Source organism: Aythya ferina, assembly GCF_964211825.1.
Source record: "Aythya ferina genome assembly, chromosome: 8".
Taxonomy (NCBI): domain Eukaryota; kingdom Metazoa; phylum Chordata; class Aves; order Anseriformes; family Anatidae; genus Aythya; species Aythya ferina.
This window is the reverse complement of record NC_140304.1, coordinates 1,682,346-1,696,385: the sequence shown is the minus strand read 5'-3', so window position 1 is coordinate 1,696,385 and position 14,040 is coordinate 1,682,346. Positions and strand designations below refer to the sequence as shown.

The 14,040-nt window shown below is 45.9% G+C and overlaps 1 long non-coding RNA gene across 1 annotated transcript; it reads left to right on the top strand.

Annotated features, from left to right (window-relative positions):
- The first annotated feature begins 445 nt into the window (after positions 1-445).
- Positions 446-12,203, top strand: LOC311440991. The gene is made up of 3 exons (XR_014695705.1): positions 446-636; positions 11,419-11,553; positions 11,849-12,203. It is a non-coding gene; the product is annotated as an uncharacterized lncRNA (long non-coding RNA).
- The last annotated feature ends 1,837 nt before the right edge of the window (positions 12,204-14,040 follow it).

Sequence of the window (14,040 nt, the reverse complement as noted above, 5' to 3'; positions counted from 1 at the left end):
ATGTGATTTAAATACCGTGACGGAGTTGCATTCAGTGACAGCCTGGTCACCAAGTACAGTGCACCATCATCCTCTATAGAGATGTATTCCTGTAAGAGGCTTCTGCATCAACCATCTGGCTCAGGCTTGGGGAGCATGGCTCAGTGAATGACACATCCCCCAGCGGGACCTACCAAATTTGCTTAAATGTAGGCACATCATCTTTTCATAACAAAAGCCTGAATATGGCCTAATTTTACCTCATGTGGAAGTATGTCATTTAAAAGAGACTAAAAACAAAGACAGGGGGTTTTGGACACATGCCTATAAATGTCCCCCATACGTTTTTGTTGCTCACAGGTGCAGAGGATAAGGTGCTGACTGGGTGGCACGGGCTGCACAGAAGTGCTGCATTTAGGCAACGAGGTTAGTATAGGTAAAATGTGTGGCCATGGGGCTGATGGCCTAGCAATGCCAAGGATGTGCAGGATGGCCACTACTCCATTGCATCCACGTGGGTGTGCATTGCTGTTCTTTAAAGAAAAATGAATTTATTTTCCTTCTGCTGATTCTTGAGCAGAGCTCATCACTAACTGCGTGTATGGCAGCTCCTTTTCTGAAGTCTCTGCCTAAACCACCATGTGCACTTTCCAGCAGGTAACTTCTTTGAGAATTGATTGCAGTTACTTCACTCTGTTCTTTTGTTTTGTTTTGTTTTCAACTGCTGCCTTGGCTGCTGATGGGGATTTTCCCCTTACACCTCTTTCTCCTGATAGTACCATTTTTTATTTTTATTTTATTTTTTTATTTTGCATGCCATAAATACACAGGCATGATATAGGCTCTAGTTGTAAGGCTTTATTTGGGCCACACAGTTCTTGTTGGTCAAAATTATTCTGTGAAGTAAACAAATAATTAGATACTTTACAGAAATACCAAATATTAAATATTTTCTCAGAAAGTAGATGGATTTCAGGTGTTTGCTTGCGTAAAGGACAAACTACAGAGATGGAAGACACAATTTAAAGGCAAATGAGGTACCAGAGCTGCAGAAAACACTCAACTAAAAAGAGACAAATGCGTCACTAAAGTAGATAATAGCTAACACTGGAGCTCTCTAGAAAGATCAGCTCTGCTGTGAAAGACATGACCCTGAAAATTGTTGTGCATGCCAAATGCATCGTGCTTGTGTTTTCTTCTGCTTGCTTGTCTCTTTTTGCCTTGTTTATGCTGAGAACATTTCCTGCCCACCATGGGATGAGGCACTGAACACTTTCTCCATGTGAAGTTCCTAAAGGCAATGGGTCTCAGCCCCAAAAGAAGTTCTGATGACTAAGTTCGGGAAGTTATCAGTCAAACAGGATCAATGGCTAGAAGATTCTGTGACACCCATGCCGTGGGCTGGAGGTTTATCCATCGTGCTAATGGAACAGTAGGCAGAGCAAACACAAGGACCTGAAATTCTCTGAGACTGGTGATGTTGGCAGAGCAGAAGATATGTTGTTGTAATTGTCTTCCTTTTGTTTGTCCCAAATCCACTTTTTGAAATGAATTGTTCTGGAACAAACATGGAAGTTGCTGGAGCTTAATGGGTGTCAGTGCTGCTGCTGCTACTCAGAAAATGATCCCAATTTTAGCTTGTGCTTTTTCACTTAAAGTATGTTTTACTGTTTTCATAAGTTGGCTTTCAAGCATAATGAAAGCTCTGAAATGGGCAGCATCCTGAGAGGAATCAGGTGAGTGAATTAAGCTCTGTTGTGTCTGATTTGGAGTAAATGAGAAAGCTAATGCTGTGTCAGAATGGGATGCTTCAGCTGATGGAGATACTTGGCTTCATGTCTTATACTTCTGTATGGAGTTCAGTCACATCTGAACAGCCACTCATCCCGTTGGGTATCAGTGCTGCTGTTCTTAAAGAAAGTTAGTAGAGAAGTACTCTTCAAAAGTTTTCTTTGCATTCCAAGGTGATAGAGGGAGGCAAGAAAATACATAACGATCTAAGAACAACAACAAAAAAGATAATATGAAAATTTGTTAGTGCTGGATAATCAGTCTCCAGGCTACTGAATTTCTAATTGTCCCAGGCAGAGTATAAAAATGCCATCAGAAATAAGGGAAAAGCTTCTTTGATGTGATATTGCAATAAGAGAACTTTAGAGCTGAAAACCCTTTCCAGCACCTGTATATGACTAGAGAAAGTGAATCATTGAGGATGATGCAGATACAGTCATTTGAATGCAGTACTGAAATTTGGGCAGGAATTGTATCAAACCAGGTGATGCAGATAGGGGCTGTACCTGCAGCACCTTCAGCAACAATTGCAGTGAAAATGGAAAGCAACAGCTGACCAGCTGTAAGTCATTTACTGTTTTTTACAATAAGCCTTACAGAAAAATTTATGGAGCAGATGAGCACAAAGTGTTCATGGTCTTCTGTGTCTGGGCCTTTTCATAAACAGATACCAGTGAACGCATCCTAGGAATTCCTCGCTGAGGCTCTTCAGTGGTGTAAAAACATCAAATAGGCCTGCTGAAGAGGAGTCTTGAACCTTGCAATGAAACCATCATGGATACAATCAAAGATAATACTTATTACAGATAAAACATTTGCTTATCTAATACACCTTATAAAAGACCAGGATGATGTAATTAGAGCATCTGGTGCTCCAAGTGAGACTAAATTTAAAGTGCCCCATATGGTGTTAGAAATAGGGGAGTTCTTAGCAGGGAATTTTCACTAACCCATAAAAACACCAATGTTTTACGCTTCACTTCAACTGTGGGCACTCCTTGGTCACTGAGAGGGGATGCTGGGGGCTCTGCTCTTTGCTTCTCAGTGCTCCTGTCCTTGGCCTGATCGGGAGGGCAGTTCAGGAACTAGACCCAGCTCCATGCTGGTTTTGCACCACTCCTGTGCTGCCCGTGAGGCAGGGTAGGTGTGTGAGGCTGTGGGCCTCTGCCCAGGCACAGGAGGCTGTTGGCCTATGTCTGGGTGCGTAACCTCACTGCACAGGGCTGCAAGCACCTGTGTCATGGGGGCACCGGGCTGCTGTGGGCCCCTGTGTTGTTTGGTTGCAATTGCTGTCAGCCTTCAGTAACAAACAAAAAAAAGCCATTTATAACTCTTCAGGTAGCATAGGTAGCATGAGACTTTGGGTGTTTTGTTTTGTTGGGTGTTTTTTTAATTTCCTGTACAAAAATACTGTGAGAAGAAAGGCAGTTACTTTTTCTATATCATTTAGTATATTTTTGGTTGATACAAAAATGAAATGAAACAATGAAAAATACACATGCACATGAAATACAAATAATTTGCAGTAGCCTTTTTTCAATGGCTTGAGTGGGTATAATAATCCCAGATGTTTATTACTTTTGAGATAAAGGTCTAAGGTTACCTTGGTGGATTGTGATTCATGTTATTCCCCAGAACAAGTCATTCATTCAGTGCTTCCAGTTCTAAATCTAGCAACTACGAAGTTTCTGATCCTTTCTAAAATCGGTGTAAAGGAGAGAGAGTGTTACTTGTGGAGACAGTTTGTCCTTTGTTGGAGCACCCAATTGGCTCTGTGGTTGCTGCACTTACCAGCACCCTGCTCCTGCCAGCTGCCTGCTCTGCCTCTTCGCAGCACCAGCCCTGTGCAAAGGGAAACCCCCAAGTTTTGTGTCTGTATATCTTTTGGTACTGGGCACTTCATTTTAAGTTTCTTCTTGATAATGTGAATAAGTTGTAATAATCAGAGTGGTAGTAGTTTGCACTGAGTGAGAACAAACCGGCTGCATGAGCAGCGTGCCAGGATGAGGTGGGTTAGCAGTTTCTGAGGGGACATGGATGTTGTCGTGGGGCTATTTTCAGCCAGTTTTGTGCCATGATTTAATTCTTGTGTGATAACAGTATCAGAAGGTTTATTGCATTTACCGTGTTTGAAACTATTAGCTGTGAGAAGGTAGATACATGTTCTGTACACTATGTAATTTAGTGTAAGCATGATAGGAGAATAATGTTACTGGCATATGAGAATAAAAGGCCCGAAGCCCTGTTTTATTATACCATAAATATGCTGTGCTAGAGGCTCTTAACACAAGATGAAAGTAGAGTGGTTTTTAATGTTTGTTATAAAGGAGTCCTCCTCACACTTGGATGGGAGAATCCCCTTCTCCAGTGGTGACTTCATGTGGCCACTTGCCTGGGGAGTCCCCTGAGGTCTGCTGTGATAAAAGATTCACAAATACTGTGAGATTATAGACTTCTGTTCAGCAACCAAAGTCTGCTTATAAAAAAAATTCCAGATAATTTGTTTACCATCTAGGGGGAAAAAAAAAAAAGAGCAAAAATTGTGTAAAGTAGGACTTTCTTTTCTGTAGAAAATAATTTTAAATAGTAATTATTAAAATGATTAATTTTGTAGTTAACAAAAAAAATGTATCATTGCAGTGGCAGATTTTCCTAACTCAGAAAAAAGAACTTCAGTTGATTTCATTCATTTATGAAAATTAAGTGCATGAACTGCTGTGTGAAGAGCCACCATGCATAAGGCTGGTGATGTGAGATTTCATTTCTGTACTCAGTGTTGTATAGCTAGTTCCTGGGCTAGTGCAGGCTGCTTATAAAATTAATTATGTTTAAAAGGTACAAAAAACAATAACGTAAAAGTAGTAACTGTGCAACAGGAAATTCTTCTTAGCATCAGTCTTTTGAAACATCACAGGAAATATATTATAAAAAAAATTGGGGAATAACCAAAAATTGTAGCAAAGTGTGGTTAGAAAAGTGGGGGAAAATTTTATTTAGAGAAATATAATATTTACCTGAACAGTTGGTTTTGGTACATTTTTCCTTTACCAGGGAAAAGCCCTGGGATTATGACATGTCTAGGAAGGAGAACTCAGGTTTTGCCTTATAGGATTGGCAGCCGCATCTGGGACCTGGTTAGGAATTCACCTGAAACACCTTGGTGTAGTGCTACTGCAACTCTTGTGATCTGCTGAGCCATGGAGCATGCAGCGCTTGCCCAGACACAGGGCAAAAGCTCTGGGGCAGGCAAGTCCTGGGGTTTCATCTGTCCCTGTGCAGGCTGTGGCCCTGAGCTGCAGCCATGGCCCAGCCAATGCCCGAGCACCTGTCCAGCAGGGAGTAGAGTCACCAGGAGACAAAAGAAAGCTGCTCTTCCTCCCCGTCATGCTCTTGGGGTGAGAGAAGGAGGTTCACATCCCTTCAGGCGGTGAGGGGACTGAACATGGATCTCCCACATCCTGGGTCAGTGCCCTGATTACTGGGTTAGTGGATAAAAGGGGAATGACAGCAGCTGTGGTGCATCTAAGCTCTTGTTTCCTTTGTGATTTTTTTTTTTTTTTCGTATTGCAAGTGCCCCAAATGCAACATATTGGCTGAAACAAAACACCTTCCTCGATACAAAATTTACAGAGGTTGTCTTATTTCAGCAACAAAAACTGGAAATTATTTCAGATTGATCTGAATTTGGATTTTCTTTTGCTTATTTTAGTTTCATTCAGTTTCTCTACAGGAGAATCAATTATTTGCACAGAGCTATTTGTAAATGTTAAAAACCACAGGATGGGCTTTGTCAGATGACAGCGGCCTACAAAACCTCAGCCCAGCCTGGTGGGCTCTGTCCTCCCTTGGGAGGCTGTATGGCTGAGGCTGCCAGATAGGCTCATCCCTGAGAACAGGAGGGGCTGGACAGAGGCACCTCAACACTACTGAAATACTGAATGCTATGGAATATATACATATATATGTACACTGATTCAGGAGGACTTTAGTAAAAATGTGGAAATCTATGTTCCTTTTATGTTTTATGCCTTTCTGATCCCATACTGAGCACTTCTGGAGGTGTGGTTAGGAACCAGCCAGAACAGACAAGGACTTGATAAAAGTTTTCCAGTGGCTAATTTTGGCAAGTGCTTGCAGGGGTTTGCTGTGTTGAGATGTGTGTTTTTGTTTTTTTTGGTTTTTTGTTTTGTTTTTGTGGCTGGACAAGCCAACAGACGATAAAGCTACCAAGCATCAGTTGTGCATGCTCACCAGAATGAGGAGAGGTGTGCTGAGGACAGGAGGATCAGAGCTCAGGTGGTGAAGAGCTGAACGCAGCCATAAAGTCTATGCTATGGAAGGGGACTGTGGGCAGCTTCCCTATTCTTTTAAGTGTTCAGAACTCTATTTCATTTATGTTACTTATTTGCTGATTAGGAGTGGCTTGTCACAGCCAACACTGTTGTCAGAAGCAAATGTACATGGTTACTTTTATTACTCCTTTCTTTGTGCCATTGTGGATTTCAATATGTCTGCAAAATTTATTTTATAAATGACATAAATGTGCTCGGAACATTACAGCAGGGAAAATATGACAACAGTAATACTACAGAGCATAATCCCTGCCTCAGGAGCTTGCTGTCCAAGGGCCTGAACATGTTCTTTGTGCTTAGGAAGTGAGCAGAGTGTAGGTGTTAGCTCCACTTGGCTTAACACAAGATTTGGGGGTAAAATAAATGGGCAGGAAGAGGAGCTGAGAACTGACCTGAGACTCTCCAGAGATGACAATCTGATTTGAACATCACCCTGAGCTACTGATGCTCTGAAACACTCCCCTGTGAGGGAGGTAGGAAGGGTTTCCATTCCTTGTTCTCATTAATGGGAAATGTGCTGTGGTTTTGTTTGGGAGGAAAAAACAAAACAGAAACCTGTGAGAGTTTACATTTCATTTAATTCAAAATGATCATTAAAAAGGCAAAAACCCAGAGGGTAGTCTGTAATTTGCACAGCTGTGCTTAATGCTTCTCAGGTGCAGCATGCTCACCCCCTCAGGACCAGGCCTTGAGGGGACACTGTGAAGAGGGATGCTGGAGAGGACCATATGGAAACTGAACACGAAATAAAAGCTTGAGTGGAGGTGGGTGGATTCAGGAGCTGGAGGAGAGGGAGCCTAGGCTGTGCAGTGCAATGTACATAGGAAATGAACGTATGCAGAAACTGAAATGTGTTCAGCTGTGGTCATGCTCAAGTAATCCATGCAGGCACTCCCCTGACATGTGTGCATGGTACAACGCTGTGCCATGCTGGCTGCCAGAGGTACGGGCAGGACATGTCTGCCTGCAGTGGACAAAGCAATGGGGAGAGGGGCGCAAAGTATGCACACGGAGAAGCCACACAGCAAAAAGCTACAAAAGGTGAAAACACATAGAGGAAGGGCTGTGTGTGGTGTTTTTAATAAAATGGACTGTTTGTTCATAATTAATCTAAATACTTCCTCTAAGGCCACTTGAGTTTTTTGCCAGGATCACAAAGCTGTTCCAATCTCCACTGGTATGGGATCTTGCATTGAGTGAGTGCTGGCATCTGCAGGGCTATCTCAGCTTTTTCCTCCCATGCCTTATAGGAAGATTCATTAATCTGGAAGGTGCTGAGTTCTGGAAAGCTCCAGGCCCCACTCAAGGGCTCTGGGGCTCATTGAAACATCCTCAGCAGGTAGCGGTGTCACACGGGATGCCAGCATCTGTCTGATCCTCGTTCCATTTAGACTTTCCACCATGTGCTGGTGAGTGTCCCGATGACTTTGTGCTCTGCTAAGTACTGCTGTGATCTGAGCTTGGTTAGCTGCAAGGGACATCTGTGGCTGCTGTTTTACCCAGATGGAACGATCTGTGTGGGAAAGACAGGCCACTGCTCTGGGATGGGGTTCCCTGGGGCCAAAAAGTAACTTGGCAAGCTTCCTTGTCCCCTGGAGTTAAACACTTTTTGAGAAGGATGCCATACTGGTTCCTCTTCCTAGCTGAACTTAAATACAGTGATCCTTATATCAAATAGCTGTTACAATCCCACAAATCTTTAAGTGTTGATCTCTATCAGATTTTTATTAGCAGAACTTATTACCATCTAACTTCCTTCTAAACCTATGCCTTATTTGTTATGGCATGGGAGCAGGGTGCACGCAGCTCAGGCGCTGCGGGCTTGTTCAAGTCTTTGGCTTTGCTGGAGGCAGGAGCAGCACCATGTCCCCTGGCAGCCTTCCTGCTCTTGCGTTCCCTGCTCTCTGCAGTTGGGCAGGTGGGTGAGGGCTGCTGTGCCATGTGCCCACACGGTTGTTCTTCCATGGCAGGTGTTGGAAGTCTGAAGGGGCTGTCACAGTCTGCTCACTGGAAAGGGCAGCCAGTGTCCCCAGCACACCTGGACCATGGTTCCTCAGCCTTGACGCAGACACCGAGTGGTCCCTGTTTGCTAGGGGGAGAAACTGAGAAAGGACACTTTATTTGCTTCTGGGCACTATTTTTTTTGGTGAGCAACTTGTCAGAATAGGCAGCACGTCTTTGATACTTTGTCTTTCTATCAGAGTCAGAAACAGCTGATGACATTATACTGGGCATTCATTTTAGATCTGCTGAGCCCACAGAAATCAATAGTTTTCCATTATCGGGTCTGGCTGGGTCACTGGTCTGTCAATGAGCTGTTACAGTTGCTGTACAAGGGTGAACCTGACCAGTCAATTGCTGCTGACAAGAGGAAAACACGCTGACAGCCACGAGAACAAGTCAGAACACAGATTTGCACTTCAGTTCACCATCTGAGGAGACTCAGAAGGGGCCACTTCCAAGATGTAGGGCACATGCAGTTGGAGAAGGGGCCACCTCTTTTCCAGGGAAACAACATTTGTTTCTGTAGCCCCAAATGTCAGAGAGCTTGCAAACTGGAGAAGAAGGAGCCAATCCCTTGGCACAGTGTGTTTCAAGCCAAAAAAGGACATGCTAACAGGAACACCACTACTGCCATGTCCAGTGGGGCCTTCCTGAGGTGGCCATGGCTAGGGGAGGCCAGGCCCTGGGCTGCTGCAAGCACAGGGCACAGCCAGGTTGTGGGCACACATGTGACCATGGGGCTCATGCTCCCTCTTGCCTGCCTGTGTTTCAACACTGACTTCCTATCAAACTTGAGTGCTGAGCAAAAAATAAATACTTAGAAATTATCCCAATATTATGATTTTTAATTTTCAAATTTATTAACTTCTTTCAAGTGTTAAATCCTGGCCGTTTTATTTACGCCTCAAGTCTTCTGTTTGATTCTCGCATATGTCTATATTCACTTGTGTTCCATCATCAAACAAAAACCTGGTAATCAACTTTATCACTGGAAGCCAACTAACTGGCTTTTAAAAAACACACTACCCAAAAGAAAGATTATTTTCTTTAAATGAGAGGAGAGGGAAGTATTTTTACCAGAGAAGGGCAAACCTTGCTTTGCTGGTAATTAGAAGCACCAGTCTTACATGACTTGCAGCACTTAGTAGCTCAAAATGCGTCAGATCTCTTACAGCATTAATTAAAAAGATTTTTTTTTTTTTTAATAAAATGCTTCATGTTTTAGCCCTTTTCTTCCTCCCACTGAATGTGATTATGTGGGCTGAAGGGAATTCAGGTTAATATGTTGACACACTTAACAATGTGGGGTCATGTTGCACAATACGCCTGACTGCTTTGGTTCAGCACAGCCCCTGACAGGTCCTAATCAACCCCTGCCCTAAAGGCAGAGGCAAGGAGAGGGTTTTAATTACTGCTCTATACACGGGTTTGCCAGCATTAAATTGAGACGTAATTAGGCCGCCGCATTTTAATAATTGTCCTAGCTAATTGGGCAGACAAGTACGCTCCATAGTGTGGTGTGATTAGATAATTAGTATTTCCAAATGACAAAATTGGGGTCTTGATTATGGATTCGGCGAGCGGGGCGGGACCATCCCATCTTATCTCTTCCCGTCCCGTCCGATCGATCCATCCATCCATCCATCCCTCCCCGTCCCGCCGGGCCCCGGCCCCGACATGGCAGAGGCGGGCGCAGTTCCCACCATGGCCGTCAGGGGGCGCCGCTCACGCGCGGCCGCTGCCCGCTCCCCGCCCCGGCCGGTCCCGCTCCCGGGAGCCGCCGCGTCACGGCAAGCCGCTGCCGGCAGGACGGTGGCATGCAAACGCCTCCCTAGCAAGCTGCAAAATCGCCTTTATTTTATTTTATCTGCAGAAGAGGAAACAGTTTTACTTCTTGTTTTGTGTTTTTGTGCGTGTGATCCTGCTGTCACCGAAATACAGATGCTCCGGCTGAAATCAACAGCGATGATTTCCCTACAGCCTGAGGGCTTCTCGGCTTTAAAACTCTAGCTAGTGTTTTTTTTTTTTTTTTTTTTTTTTTTTTTTTTTTTTTTTCCCCCACTGTATCAAGACTTTAACTCCTGACTGTTTCACGACTCAATACCAGGCGCGCGGCGCAGTGTCTATGTCCTCATTTCGGGATACGCCGACTCGCACACCTTGGGTGGCTCCAAGCCGCGGCGCCGGCGCTGCCAGCCGGTATTTGCCAGCCCTGCCGTCGGGGAGAGCTAATAGCAGCGAGGTGCAGCCTGCGGAACGGCTGTTACAGCCTTTGCAGCCTGCAGTTCGGGTGGCACGAAATGAGCCATCCCAAATACAGAAGGCTGATCTGCCAGCCTGTGTCCAAAGCAGAATTCGGGATGTCCTGGGAAGTAAGGGCGCTGGGCCGCAGTGGCAAAGCATCCCTCCGCCTGGCCGGGTGCCCCTCGCCTTTTAAAAATCTCTTTTTTTTGACGCTGACAGACACTCGGGGCAACTGCTTTTCAGTAGCCGGCTTCTTTCCGAGCAGCCTCCGTCGCCTCCGCGCCCGGAGCGCTCGGTCAGGCTCCATTTTATTATCCCCCCCGCCGGCGTGCAGGGGGCTACGGCAGGAACGTGCAGGCTGGTGGTGCTCGTCTGAAGGTGACATCCAGCGCCAAGTCTGCGGTTAATCGAGTCCGCTTGGTGAAGTTCAACAATTTAATCAGTGTCTGCCCGACCCCCGGTGTTATTTATCTGTGCTGCGTTCGATTCCCTTGGGCTGTAAAGCGATCTCCAGAGGTTAGATGGGGGGAACCTAACACAACAGGAGCAGTCGCTGCCCTGATCCTACAAAAAAGCCGCTTCAGTCGGTCTCACCGGAGAAGCAGCAGTCGATACTGGGGTGAGGGCTTGGCAGGACCAAAGCCACAGCGTGGCTCTCCTATGGCCACTGTCGCTATTTACCAGCAAGTCACAACTTGGACGTGCCATTAGTTAGCAATCCTTGCCAGCGATGCTTTTTTCTGCCTGGTTAGAAGGCTGGGTTTTTTCCTGTAGGCACACTCTTAAGACCATCTTAGTGCTTGTGCAGAGCTTTTGTGGTGGGGGTGGAAGCTGAAGGCCACCCAAACATGGCACAGAATACAGGTGTGTGAGTTGTGCCCTGATTCTGGCAGGAGATGCACTGTGTCGTCCCAGGTATTTTTTTGGCTAAGATGCTCCTGTCTTTGGACCTAGTGGTGTTAGAAAATCTAGTTGGTACAACCATTCTGATCGGTAAAAGTACAGAAAATGCTGTCCCCTTCCTGGCTCTCTCCTCCTGTATTCTTAGTCAAGCCCAGGCTGCATTCGTGGCTGCTCAGCTCACACTGAGGAAGCTTCCTTGTCTGCAGACCTCCCCTCGGGTGTCAGTTCTGATGGTCCAGGCTGGGACGGACAAACGTAGCTGAAGAAATTAATTTACTTTGTAAGTAATTTTTTTTGTATGTAAGTTTTTTTTTTTGTTTGTTTTTTTTCTGGGTATCAATACTATATTTTTTTCCTGATGAAAAATTTGTAAAAACTGAATAATTAGATCTATAAAATAAGCTATATCTTTATTTACAGCTCTGTAATTGAAACAGTTCAGCTTAGTAACGTTAAGACAGCACGATCCCTTTCCTGAGTACACTGTTGTAGGAGCAGGAGAGCCTTTGAGACTGGCACTGGGTTTTCATTCGCACTCTGCGTAGCGCTGTCTTGCTTTTCTTCTGCTCCGAAAGGTGACAGTGAAGCGCTGCGGTCAGGTTCGCCCCTTCCCATCTCTGCCGGAGGAGGAAGAAGAGGAAGAGGAGAGCCCCGGAGCCGCCGTGGGCAGGGCGAGGGGCGCCGACAAAAGAGAGCCCCCGAGCGAGAGCCGCGGGCTCTGCCGGCGAGTTTGGGCGCATTTTAAGTCTGAAGAATAAGTGACAGGGTCATCATTTCCCCGGCTCGGCTGCTTTCAGATTCGGCTACGAGGGTGAAGTCTTGCTAACAGCTCGTGTATCTGTATATTTAATTGCGACCTGGCTGCATGTTCCTGTTGAGGAAGGATGCAGATGACAAGTGAGTCTATTAAAAAAAAAAAAAAAAAAAAAACAGAGTCAGTTGACAAAAACAGGAAAGGAATGACAGATGAAAAGGCAGTCGATGCGGAGCTAACTGGCAAACGCATCAGTATAAAGTCATATACTTTCTGAGAGGAGTAGCAGTTTGTTTTATTCCGGTTCTCCAGAGTTTTATCTACTGTCGGTGTGAAGGGGGAGAGAGGAGCTAATGTGCCCTGTTTAGGATACAAACATGCAGATTAGATCAGACTTCAGACACCGCGTTTCACTCAAAATTTAAAACAGTTAGAAGCATAAAGCAGAATTCCGCCACCGAGGAAAACAGAAGTACACTTTTTTATCTTTATTATTATTATTATTTCTGTTATTATTTGTAATGTTTTAAAGTCGTTTCCAAGCTGTTCGAACGCATTCAGCGAGCGAGGTCCCGGGGGTGCTGCGGGTGCGCGGCCGCCGCTGCCCGGGCCGGGAGAGCAGCAGCCCGACCTCGATGTCTCCACTTTTGTGTTACTTTAAGTTTTCAGTGAGGCTGGTGTAATTACTGGGCGTTTAACTTTTTGCCAGGCTCTTTCATTATAGCTTTGCATTTGCACCTCGCTTTTAAGAGAAGTAATAACATTCACAGTCGGGGGCAAATCCTGTTAATGAACAAATTAAAGTTCAAACAGTTATTCAAGTTCACAGCCCCGCTCGCTGCTCATTTAATAAGAGTTATGCATGTTACTTTCTCTCAAGATCACTCCCCCTTTTATTACTTTTTAAGCTTTTCATAAGCACTGACGGGATGTAGGGGCAGCTCCCAGCCTCTGAAGAGCCCACAAATCCTGAAGGGAGTCCTAATCCGGCATTAATTTGACAACTTTTGTAAAACGCATAAAAGCTCGGGTGCCACCCTTGTGCGCTCCAATGACTGCATCGCGGGGAGCCCGGGGGAAACCCCCCTTTTTGCTGCACCCACGCAGTCTGCCGGTCCTCCAGGGGCCGGAAGGGGTATTAAGGTGCCTGAGCCCCCCGGGGGCTGTCCCGGTTCCGGTGCCTGCCAGCAGGCGCGGCAGAGCGGTCCCATGCGCTCTCTCCCTCCTTACCCCCCGCGCCGCTTTCCTCCTTCCCTCCGACCCTTTCGCGGCTGCAGTGCGCGCTCACCTCGCTGTTTGCATGTCATGAATCTTAATTCCCCGCGGCGGGGGCTGCCCAGCCCCGGGGAGCGGCGGGGCCCGGGGACGGCGACGGGGTCCAGCCATCCGCGGGGTTTGACGCCGGTTCAAGGCAGCGCCGGTGCCAAAGCGCTGTCTGTGTACAAATGGAGGAGATCACACTCCCCATTATCTACCTCCTGGCGAGTGTTTGATTTGTGACATCAAAAGCTTATCAAGGCAAGCTCAAAAAAAAAAAAAAAAAATGCACCTCTTGATGGGCTCCGGTTTGGGTTATCTTGGGGGAAAAGAGGAGAGGGGGGGACAGGTGCTGTCAGGCGATGGGGACCGCTTCCCCCTTCCAGCCGCGGCACTCCGCGGGCGCGCACGGCAGCGCGGGGGGGGGGAGGGGGGGAACGGGAGGGTGGCCCCGCCGCGCTGTGCCTGGGGCTGCGGGGAGACCCTGATTCCTCGCAGTCATCCGCACACAAGTGGCTTGATATAATCACCATGACAACTGCCGTCTATAAGCATACAAATAATAGAGATGAAATAGACAAAAGATTAGCATGCCAAGAAAAGTACAATAAGTTTCTTATTTAGCATTTAGATAACTGTCTTTCCTTCGGAGCAGGCTTCAAAGTTGAACCCAGTTTAGACCAAGAGGATTAATTCTTTCTCCCGCATGCTTCATTGAATCTCTCATTACCAAACTTTGTCTGTATTGATGTAAGA